The sequence below is a fragment of the Onychostoma macrolepis genome, chromosome 15 (genome assembly GCF_012432095.1).
Source record: "Onychostoma macrolepis isolate SWU-2019 chromosome 15, ASM1243209v1, whole genome shotgun sequence".
NCBI classification, from domain to species: domain Eukaryota; kingdom Metazoa; phylum Chordata; class Actinopteri; order Cypriniformes; family Cyprinidae; genus Onychostoma; species Onychostoma macrolepis.
The window spans coordinates 21,731,283-21,743,662 of NC_081169.1; the positions used below are offsets into that span (position 1 = coordinate 21,731,283).

A 12,380-nucleotide genomic window follows, 5' to 3' on the forward strand; every position below is an offset into this window, starting at 1 on the left:
AGCAGTTTTGCCACTAGTGTGTCCATGGAAAGATCACAAACTCCAAATATGCTAGCCATATATGCTAGCCAAGTGTTCTATCAATTGTGCCAGTGAAGATCAAGGCGAACAATGGAAATAAAATAGTGCAGACGTATGCATTTCTGGACCCCGGCAGTTCTGCCAGATTTTGCACTACAGACCTCATGAATCAACTTGATATGACTGGAAAAAGGACCAACATTCTGTTGCGAACGATGAATCAAGAGAAGATGATGGTCAGTAATGTGGTGTCTGGTTTGGAGGTGAGTGCACTACATGAGCAATTGCATTGCCCTTCCAGATGTATACACACAAAACTCCATGCCTGTTAATAAGCACAACATCCCTACTCAGAATGAAGTATCCAAATGGCTTTACTTAAAAGGAGTTTTACTTCCCACCATAGAAGCAGATATTGGCCTGTTAATTGGCACTAATGCCTCTAAATTATTAGAACACTGGGAAATAATCAACAGCCAGGGAGATATGCTGTGAGGACCTTGCTTGGTTGGGTGGTTAACGGCCCATTAAGAGGAGGAGATAATGGATGCACCACAGTCAATGTCAACCGTTTATCGCTGGTCAATTTGCATGACCTAATGATAGCCCAGTATAATACTGAGTTCAACGAGAAAACATATGATGAGAAAAGGGAGATGTCTAGGGAAGATAAGTAATTCATAAAAATTGTTGATGAGTCTGCCAAAATAGTGGATGGACATTATAGCCTCAAACTTCCCTTTAAAAATCAGGACCGTTCACATTTTTGGAGCTGTATCTTCTTCCAGTTGTGCAAGCTATGCTCTCAGAAGAACTGCTGAGGACAGTAGACAACATTTTAGGTCTAAAGTAATTGACACAATTTTGACTAACTTTTATGTTGATGACTGTCTGATGTCTGTATCCACAGAAGAAGAAGCAATTTTGCTTATCCAGGAAGTAACAGCTGCTTGTGAAAGAGGAGGTTTTCACCTAGCTAAATAGATAACCAACAGTCGTTCAGCGTTATCTAGCATTCCAGAGTCTGACCGAGCAAAAGAGGTTGGCAAGTTAGATTTGGACAGAGATAAACTTCCAACAGGAAGAGCACTAGGAGTTCAGTGGTGTGTGGAAGAAGATAATTTCACCTTTGATGTTACTAACAAGCCACAGCCACATACCAGAAGAGGTATACTGTCTGCTGTGAGTTCTATCTACACTGTTAGACATTTCTGTAATTTCCACAGTTATTTACTGTATATCACCCAGTATAATACTGCAAATTCCCTTTACAGTAAATAACTGTAATACCCTTTGCATCATGGGAATTTTCTGTGACGTCAGACCCCACATACAGAGACTTACTGTATTTTTTAAAATTGCTGTATACTACTGTAACAGTCTCTTTGGCGCCATTATACTGAGGTCGTTTTATTTTCCTCATTTCTTACATTTGGACACAATTTGCCCTACACCGTGTCTACAACGCCGCAACAGCTTGGGACTGACTACACTGGATGTGTTACATCGCTTCTAATGATTGGAAAATCCGTTTGTACTTCGTGTCAGAAACAGCGCGAGCGCTTGGAGTACATCTGTACATCAGAAATATACCGGGGCATCACATTACTGTCCGCATCCACTGTAGATAATATATATAATGGGTTCTATATTGTTTTTTATCGAGTCGCACCTCGCCGCGCCACTCGCGTCCGAGGAAGACACGGAAGCAGCGGGCAGCGCCGCAGGTTTTTCCCGGGGATGAACCCGCGAGAGTGGAAGAGCTCCGGAGAACATCTACGCTGTGTGTCGATGCACTTTACGAGAGAATAAGACCAGCAAGCAAGGTAAAAATATATGTACGTTTGTCTGTGTGTTTGTGTCAGGTTTTTGAACACCAGTTTAACCCATAGTAACATTTACTCGTCAACATGGCGGTTACAGAACTTTACTATGGTAAACTGCGCTGTCGTTTCAAACGACTTTTGTCAGCTTATTGAATTAACCCTTTAACGTGTACGATCACACCGGTGTGATCAGTCTTGGCTGGTCCCTGGAGCGTACGATCACACCGGTGTGATTAGAACTTTCAGTGAGTCACGTCATCAACTGCTGAAATTCAAATCTGCTTTCTGGCGCGGAGCCAGATCAGACGCGCGAGCGCTTGGAATATTATAACTTATTCAGTGTTTTCAACCATATAATGCTTATTTAAGATTTGAGACATTTAAATACACATAAGTACTAGCAAAGCCATACATTTATAGTTTGTAAAATATGCGCTGATGTCTATGGAAGCAGCAATAATGATCCTTACAAATATAATCTGACGACATGTTTTATTGATATCATATACACATAGTGTAGGTAACAATAAAGTTTACTCTGCTCTTCTCCCAGTTTACTGGAGACTTATTTTAACGTGTTTCGGGAGGAGAGGATGAATTTACGTGTTGTAAATCCCACAGCTGGATTCAGCGCGAGCAAACATGGCGGCGCCAATCACCCGGTATAGATCAACTAACACGATCATTATAAACGTGTTTAAACAACCAAACACATTTACTTGCACATATTTCAGAATTGGAATATCAGATATTTAATAATATAGCGAGTATGTTTGTGAATATTAATAATAAAAAAAGGAAAAACGAAATAAAAGCAATCCATGTGTCATACAGCGCTATTACGGCTGCGGTGTGTCACATGACAAGCATGACGCGTCGCCATGGAAACAATAAGGCTATAAGTTCTAAAATAACGGTCGCCTAAAAAAACTCACGCCTGGGGCTCAGCTAGAATATTTTAAACTCACGTGCGAAAGGGTTAAGTTACCGAATTAAAATAGGTTTTAACGAGCAACGCTTATCTTATATTAACATTAGGTTAACTAATGTGAAATTTAGTTCAGGTGTTAGTAGTTAATGTTGGCCAGTAGCCTGAGAAAATAAAAGCGTATGTTAGCTAGGTTAAACTAGTTTTATGGCTAGCTGCCTTTCTAGTTTTAGAATTAGTTTGTTATAGTTTTTAATGGAATTTAAGATTTACTGCATTTTTTTTTTTGTATTTGTGTTTTAAAGGCAACTGCAATGGAGCATCAAGAAAGACATGAGCAGGCCAGCCACCCTGAGACTGATAATTCATGGTAAGAGAACAACTATGGTTTTGAGAGATTTGTGTATTCTATATGAGGTTTGCCTTTTAAAAGTGTGCTATTTCTTCCACTTGTTTTTCAGAGAAGACAATTTCTGTCAAAGTGGATGGTGAGCAAAGATGGTGGCCACGTTTTGGAGCAGCACCTGGGTTTTGCAGACGGCTATGTATTCTTTGGCTGTTTGTCTTTTTTCCCCATTTTGTTTCGGTTGCCTAAAGATTCTTTGTGAGGATAAATCCAGAGGACACAACATAATGCACTGCAAAACGTCCTAAGACAGGAGAAATGGTGAAGATGCACTGTTCCAGAATTGGAAGACTGTATTTTTATGTGTTATACATGCAATGTTTTAAATAAAGAATTTGATATTTTGTAATTATTGTGTCTGTTTTAATTGAATGCCAGTAGTACCTATGTAGAGTAAAAATAAAATGAATTCTATATAAAAATGATAAAATCTAATGAAATCTATATTAAAATGAATGAATCATAGTAGTATACTGATAAATCAAATACAGTTTGCTACTGTAAGTCTTAATTACAGTAGCTTACTGGCAACAGTGTTGCCAGTAAGTTACTGTAAAAACCCTTTGAAATGTCAAACAGTGTATGACCCTTTGGGGTTCCTTGCTCCTTTCATCTTTCCTGTCAAACTATTATTACAATACCTGTGCAGAAGGAACGTCGGATGGGATGAAGAGATACCTCAGTCTTCAAGTGATAAATGGATTGTATGGAAAGAGGAGCTTAAGCAAATAACAAACTTCCAATTCAGCAGATGTATAAAACCCAAGCGTTTTAGCAACTATGCACAGGCACAATTTCATCACTTTGCTGACGCTAGTGAGTTAGCCTATGGTTCTGTAAGCTATCTGAGACTCGTAAATGAGAGGAATGCTGTACATGTCAGCTTTTGGAGTTAGCTGCTGCAGTTCTAGCCACTAAGGTGGACAAAGTTCTCAGGTCAGAATTACAGCTGGATTTAGAAACATCAATATTTTGGACCGATAGTGAATCGGTACTAAAATATATATCCAATGAACATACTAGGTTCCATACCTTTGTGGCGAACAGAGTGTCGTTTATAAGAGAAACAACAGAACCTACACAATGGAAATTTGTAGGCACCAAATTAAATCCTGCTGATGAAGCCTCAAGAGGACAGAGGACTAAAAGGTTTCTTCAGAACACAAGATGGATCCATGGTCCAGATTTCCTATGGAGAACAAATCTTGACTGGCCATTAATCCACATAAAAGCCCATTCACTTTCTGAGGATGATCCAGAGGTTAAAAGAAGCTCAACCATGAATGTGATCATCCAGGGTGGTACCAAGCCTACAGACAAGCTCATGTTATATTTTTCAAGCTGGATTAAGCTCAAAGTCTCAGTGGCCTGGTATCTGAAGCTTAAAGAAACCTTGAAGTGTTTGGTACTTAACAGAAAAGGACTAAGTTCAAAAATCAACACCAATTTAGTAACTCAGAATATGGAAAAGGTTTTCAAGCAAAATGTGGAACGTAGCAAGGCTTTACTGGGTGGACAGAAGGTAAGCATTTCGGATTTGAAGATGGCTGAACTGTCCATAATTCAGTATGTTCAAGCAAGTCATTATTCAGAAGAGATCTCAAGTGTACATACCAACATTAAGAAGTCAAGTACTTTATGCCGACTTGATCCAGTGTTGAAGCATGGAGTTCTTAGGGTAGGAGGACGTCTGTCTAAAGCACTGTCTAAAACTTTGGGACATATAGGAAGAAATCACATTCTTTCTGAACTCCGTAAAAGGTTCTGGATTATTAACGCTAATTCTGCTGCACGCAAACTCAATGTGTGGTATGCAGGCGAAACAGACCCAAAGTAGGAGAGCAAAAGATGGCCGATCTACCACCGGAAAGGTTGGTTCCTGATCTACCCCCTTTTACTAACGTGGGTGTTGACTATTTTGGGCCTATTGATATTAAAAGAGGACGAACTGCATTGAAACGCTATGGAGTATTGTTCACATGTATGACTTCCAGAGCTGTACATCTGGAAGTTGCGCATTCACTTGATACTGACTCTTGTATTCAAGCCATCAGACGCTTTATATGTAGAAGAGGTCAAGTGAAACATATGAGGTCTGATAATGGGACAAATCTTGTGGGTGCAGAAAGAGAATTGAGAAAGGCTCTATCTGCCCTCAATCAAGATCATATTCAAAGGTCTTTGTGTCGTCGTGGGGTAGAATGGAGTTTTAATCCTCCAGGAGCATCTCACCATGGAGGAGTGTGGGAGCGGCTGATTAAATCCACTAAACAAGTACTTCTCTCCGTTTTAAAGCAACAAGAGTTAACTGAGGAAGGAATACATATGCTATTATGTGAGGTAGAAGCTATTTTGAACAGTCGTCCTTTAACTACAGTCTCTAATGACCATCAAGACCTGGAGCCACTCACCCCAAACCACATCTTGTTGTTGAAATCGCAGCCCATCACACCACCTGGGTTATTCAATAAAACCGATATGTATGTAAGACGACGTTGGAGGCAAGTGCAGTGCCTTGCTGACATTTTTGGAAGCGTTGGGTCCATGAGTACTTACCCATTATGCAAGAGAGGCAAAAATGGAACAAAAGAAGAAGGAACTTTGCGGTTGGTGATGTAGTGTTGGTGGTAGATCCTACCGCTCCACGCGGATCTTGGATCTTAGGACGAATCGCAGAAGTTATTTGTGATTATAATGGATTGGTCCGAACCATCAAGTGAAGACCCAAACCAGTATCCTAGAGAGGCCTGTAACTAAGCTATGTTTATTATTGCAGAATGATGCCCTCGTTCCTTCAGTATCAATAACAAAAAGGATAAGTATTAAGTTAATTTCACTTATAATATTAGTTTAATTATATTGATTTTCTTTAGCTATATTATACCTCCTTTTGATAAATGTTGTGGATAGGGTCTTTAAAACAGCTCTATGCATTTATACTGTTATCAGCACATGTTGAAGTAGATTCGTCTCTTGTCTCTGAGATAATATGCGCTGTTAATGCTCCGTCAGTTTTTTTACTTTCACTTTCTGTATGACTGAAGTTAAGACGTTCACCGGCATAACTATGGCGCAAAGTTTGCACGTTGCTTGTGTGATATCCATTGGCTCGCCTTCTACTGTATAAACTACATGAATACATAAAAGAGGAATCAATTCGGTATGCCGCACTGTCTGAAACACGTCTCTAAGCTTGTGCATGCTTCGGGTGTGTGCGAGTACAGCGCGCAAGTAACGAATTGAGTTCTGTTTCGTTTCTTCTTGTGGTTTTAAATAGATTGAACGTGTAAATTGGCAAATTAATCTGCGAATCACATGCCGAACGGTGGGGTCTGGACCTGGTCCGTATATCACGGATCAACTGCGATCCGTTTAAGCCCTATGACAGATCAGAGCAATCTTTTATTTACTAATTTAACCATCGTCAAATTGCTACTCGATATCAATCGCATACAACGAAAATAAAGAGCAATTAGAAAAATCATTTATGCACAATAAATAACAGAGCGTCATATCTATACACATTTTCCCCAGAACTTTCCCGCGACCCGGTAGGAATTCTTCCACGGCCCGGTAGTGGGTCGCGACCCGGTGGTTGGGGACCTCTGCCCTACAGGATGAACCATTCTGGAGTCTGTGTGCGCTCCCTACAGGACAAACCATAAGATAAAGCCACAGGTGTCTAATGAGATGTGTGGTTTGCTGGAAGCAGACGGTCTTTAGACCTTCTTTCTCCCGATTAATGTTCTCCGGTGTTTTTATAGTTTACAGTAAATTATTTTGTGTTTATACTTTCAATGTTAAGTTGTATTAGTTTAGTTTTGCAACATTCAAGACCAATAAATCATCTGTGATCTATATCGTTTTCCTGGACTTTAATGGATATGAAGGAGCAAACAAAGAGGTGTCTAAAATTTACCCAGCAGACCCAAGAAGTGACTGTCATCAAGAAAAGGTCGCTAGAGGAGGGGAGACCGGGTATTTATGAAGGTAAAATTATGTCAAAAAGATTTGCATGCGCAGGGTAAGATTTGTGAAAGTGTACATGAGATAGCAAGCGTAAATTAATTTTGCATTCGCAAGTAAAGAGTTGTAAAAGTTCAAATTGCATTTCAAGCGTGAGAAAAAAAGATTTGCAGCCTTTTACTGTTTTTTTCTAAGTGTATATCATGTATTGTGAAACTGCAACTTCATGCTAAGGCAAAATAAATATGATCTGTATTCTTCTGACTTAAATTTTTCCGCGCTTACACTTTTGGCGCTGTTGTTTTGCCCAAATACAGCCAAAAGTATTGCAAGCCTGTGCCCAGAGTTTTTTTTAAGCGAAAACAACCGTATCAAGAACTGCAAAACGGATTGACTGTGTAAAACCAATATGTGTGTGTAGAAAAAAATTAAAAAATCGTTGCAACTGTCTAAATGACTTCTTGCATGCAGAGAGCAAAATGTTCCCCAAATAACCCGCTATGTACGTCTGCGTCTTTGTGCTTGCAGTTTTTGCACGATTCTCTCACTGATTTCAAATTTGCAAGCTCGTGTGGGACCTTCTTCTTTCAGCCAATCAAATGAGGCTTTAGCTGACTCTCGATTTACTCTTATCTGATTGGTTCACTCCAGACGTGAGAACACATCTTTATCTTAATTTTACTCAGCGTCAGGGATGGTATTTTTAATGCACACATATATATATATATATTAAAAAATAAATAAATACAATAAAATAAAATAATAAAACAAAAAGCATGATCCTTAGAAGCTGTGTACCATTAGGCTGACTACCATGTGCTTATATACTGATCTTCAAGCTAGAGTGAACATTATCGGATTGGTTCGACATTGCATTGGAATTTAAGATTTTAGATAATCTGCCTACACCACTGAAATGATGTTAAACTTTACAATCAAAATGTTTAATAGCGATTTGTCTCCAGATTTGACTGTAATGCAAACAATGACACTTCAAACCAAATCAACATTTAAAAAACTACAACTACTTTGACAAAATATAGTCTTTAATAATGTCTAAATATATGCATCTAAATGAAAAACCAAATGCAAAGTATCTATGTCTGAATCAAATATTCCCAGAAACCATGAAATACACAGTAATGTTGATATTTTTAAATGGTTATACACAGGCCCGGATTAACACAGTGTAGTGCCCTAGGGTGACCACATTTGAAGTGCCCCCGTTTTTAATAAAAAAAAAAAATTCCATAAGAACAGGTAGAATAAGAAGAATAAGTTACTAATCAAAAGAAATCATTTAACAAAATTAGTTTCCACTACAAAGGTGGCACAGAAGAACACAAAAGTGGCATGTAGGTAAATTTACAGACATTTAGAGAGGCTCAGAGGTGGCATGGATGTTTTAAATTCATAACAATGTTGTGAGATTAATGTTTTAAATATAACATTTTGAATATAGAACTATTGTTTGATTGAAATTATTTAAATAACTGAAAGGACACTTTAAACATAAAATAAAACTGCCAACAGGTGGCGGTAAATCACTGATTCGTTTGAACAGCTGATTCATTCAGGAACGAAGCAAGTGACTCACTTTATGAGTGGGTAATTGAATCACTGACTCACTAGACTCATTTAAAAACGCAGGTTCATTCATAAATGAAACACCGCTATGTTTGAATGGAGACGCGCAGCGGCTCGGCTGTGACTGTTTGAAACTATGTTCCTTGACTAAATAGAGCAAAATCAGGCAATATTGTTAAAAGTCATACAATGTACATCACTTTATATAACTTATTGTTTATTGAGCTGTTGTATTAATTTAATATCACATTTACAAACACCTTTAATAATCTTTAAAAGCTGTTACTCACTTCAGCAATCTCACAAAACTCCATTATAATCAATGAAGCTCTCTACACTGCACAACGAATCTCTTATTTACACCATCTACACTTTGTTTGTTATAACGAGAGCATTTGTGAGCGTGCATAACTCAGCAATGAACAAAAGTATTTTGAGCAGTGAGTGGATTCTGATTAACATTGCATTCAAGGAATCAACATATGTCTGCGATACATTACTCAACGCTGCACAAACACGCAAGTAGAAATCTTTGAAGCTCCTCTCAGCGCAAACACAAATAGCCTATGCTGATCCAACCCATTCTCACACCCGACTCGTCACATATTGAAGCTTGGTCAGGACCACTTGGCGTCGCTTTTGACGCTCAAGGTACCCCTTAGCGTCATTTTTCGACTTGCAGGGTCCTCCGTTGCTTTAAATAGGAAACCCTTAGCGTCAATATGCCGACGCCATACTGGGAATTTTATCGTCATAATTAAATTATATATTGTGTAATAACATTGCCATTATTGCATATATGTTGGGGTGTGATTTTTCAATGTAAACAGCCACAACAGTTTTATTTATATTACATTATTTACACATTATGAGCACATAACCCAACCCCTGCCCCTAAATTTGTCAATAAAACACAAGATATAACAGGCAGATACAACTACTGTCATAATTTATTCAAAAAATATTAATATTCCAAGTCTTCCGAGGCAAAACATTTGATTTGTGAGAGGAGTAGACGCGTTAAGCTCATCCCGTATGCAGTCTGTGCGCGAATTCAAAAAATGCCGCCAGAAGAAGCCTTGGTTGTGAAATGCTATTGGCTCTTGTGTGTCTCGTGACCGATTGCGTTTTGCTGTTCTGACAGGCTATTGGCTCTTCTGTGTCTCGTGACCAATTGCGTCATGCTACGGGACTTGAGTATCTTTTGAATGAGATGTGAGCGCGTTAACGGAGCGGGATCATTTTCAGCGATTAAAACCTTATGTTTTGCTCTCTTCTTCTCATAAAGACTTCGTATGGCTTCAGAAGACCTGGAATGCAGCACGACTTGTTTGTAATGCTTTTATACTGCTTGTTTATGGGCAGTTTTGCAATAAACACCGGTGACTTAACTTACATTTGCCTGTTAACTGTTACGTGTTTTATGTTGTTCAGAAGTGGGTAGGTTTAGGGTAGGGGTGGGTAAGGTGCTCCAATAAAAGTATAAATGTATATAAAATTATTTATATTTTTACAAATGCATGCAAACCATTAAACTAAGACAAACAACTGAAAACAACGGCGGAGAACGATTGTCATTTTCCATAAGCGTCTTGACCTGACGCATAAAGCAAGCAATTGAAAGCAATGGAGTTCCTATTTTGTCATATAATGACGCCTAGGGGCACTTTTGGCGTCTTCATAGTGACGCGAAGGCGTTTGACCATGCTTCAGTTTTTGACGCCTTGGGAGTGAGAATGGGTTGGCTGATCGGGTTAGTCGCACAGGTGCTCCTAAATATGTTTTGATAGTCGCACACAGTAGCTACTTTTCAGTCGCCCTGTATAGCCCTGGCAATGTGTCATGATATTTTCTCTTCTTTTTTTAAATTTACGTTTAGCACAACCGCCAAGTCGATGCTGCCTATCCATTTGTGAATAAATATGCTCGACTCTGACTGGGGAGGGGCAAATACACTGGGACCTGACCCAATCGCAATTCTTTATATGCGTGCATATATTTGATATTCTCTCTGTATATTGTATCATTAACTGTTCATTTTCTATGCATCTGTATCTCTTCCAGCAAAATAATATATACAAAACATGAAAAAATATTTTAAAGGTCTTGTCATTATCGTAATCACTTGGTGCCCCCCTATTGGCTGGTGCCCCAGGGCACTCGCCCAATCCCGTCTATGGATAATCCGGCCCTGGTTATACATCCATCTAGTGGTTTCACATGGCATTACAGATGGTAAATGCATAATTTAGGGGTAAATATTTAGTACAGTAAAATCTCCTTTAAATACATGTTAAAGGAAAAACAAAAATATGGCATCAACACTGATCAGGAGACATGGTGAAATTATGCATAGTAGTGCAGATACTTTCAGTAGCATCAAGATTACAGACTAATATCATATGGTCTGCTGAAGAGGAGGATGATTAGGATAAACAGAGTGAATACACAGAAATGTCATTTCCTAATATTAGCTCGAAATTCAGAATGAACACATGGTAGTCAGCCTAATGGTAGCCTACACAGCTTATAAAGGATCATGCTTTTTTTGTTTTGTTTTATTTTATTGTATTATTCATTATTAATTGATTTTTTTTTTTTAATATGTATCTGTGCATTAAAAATACCATCCCCACAATAAGAATGACGCTGAGTCAAATTAAAATAAAGATGTGTTCTCACGTCTGGAGTGTTTATTGAACCAATCAGATAAGAGTAAATCGAGAGTCAGCAAGAGCCTCATTTGATTGGCTGAAAGAAGAAGGTCCGGCCTTCCACACGAGCTTGCAAATCTGAAATCAGTGAGAGAATCGTGCCAAAACTGCAAGCGCAAAGACGCAGACTTACATAGCGGGTTATTTGGCGAACATTTTGCTCTCTGCAAGCAAGAAGTCATTTAGACAGTTGCAACGATTTTTTTCTACACACACATATTGGTTTTACGCAGTCAATCCGTTTTGCAGTTCTTGATACGGTTGTTTTCGCTTGAAAAACACTGGGCACAGGCTTGCAATACTGTATTTGGGCGAAACAACAGCGCCAAAAGTGTAAGCGCGGAAAAATTAAAGTCAGAAGAATACAGATCATATTTATTTTGCCTTAGCATGAAGTTGCAGTTTCACAATACATGATATACACTTACAAAAAACAGTAAAAGGCTGCAAATCTTTTTTTCTTACGCTTGAAATGCAATTTGCACTTTTACAACTCTTTACTTGCGAATGCAAAATTAATTTACGCTTGCTATCTTATGCACACTTTCACAAATCTTACCCTGCCCATGCAAATCTTTTTGACGTCATTTTACCTTCATGGCTATTTTTGTAACATGGGGAGAGTTGTAACCAATGTTCCCTCTAATTTTTTTTTTTCTTGCTGAGCAAAACTTTTCTCTATTGGGCGGACATTTCGGCCACCTGAGCAAAAACATTCTTTATACCATACCTGTACAGCGTGCACACAAAAAAGTGTGTAACTTTTAACTTTATTGTGCTATTTATATTTGATTTGACCCTTGAATAAATGATGTACATTTTAGGTTACCTGAGAGAACATTTTTTATATATATATTCAGTAATACACTGCCGTTCAAAAGTTTGGGATCAGTAAAGTTTGTTAAATATGTATGCTCATCGAGGCTGTATCT

The 12,380-nt window shown here is 38.5% G+C and overlaps 1 long non-coding RNA gene across 1 annotated transcript; it reads left to right on the forward strand.

The window, feature by feature from the left end:
* Window positions 1-38: 38 nt before the first annotated feature.
* On the forward strand, window positions 39-3,476 carry LOC131520618 (uncharacterized). Its single transcript, XR_009266102.1, has 3 exons — window positions 39-1,847; window positions 3,081-3,145; window positions 3,237-3,476. It is a non-coding gene; the product is annotated as an uncharacterized LOC131520618 (long non-coding RNA).
* The last annotated feature ends 8,904 nt before the right edge of the window (window positions 3,477-12,380 follow it).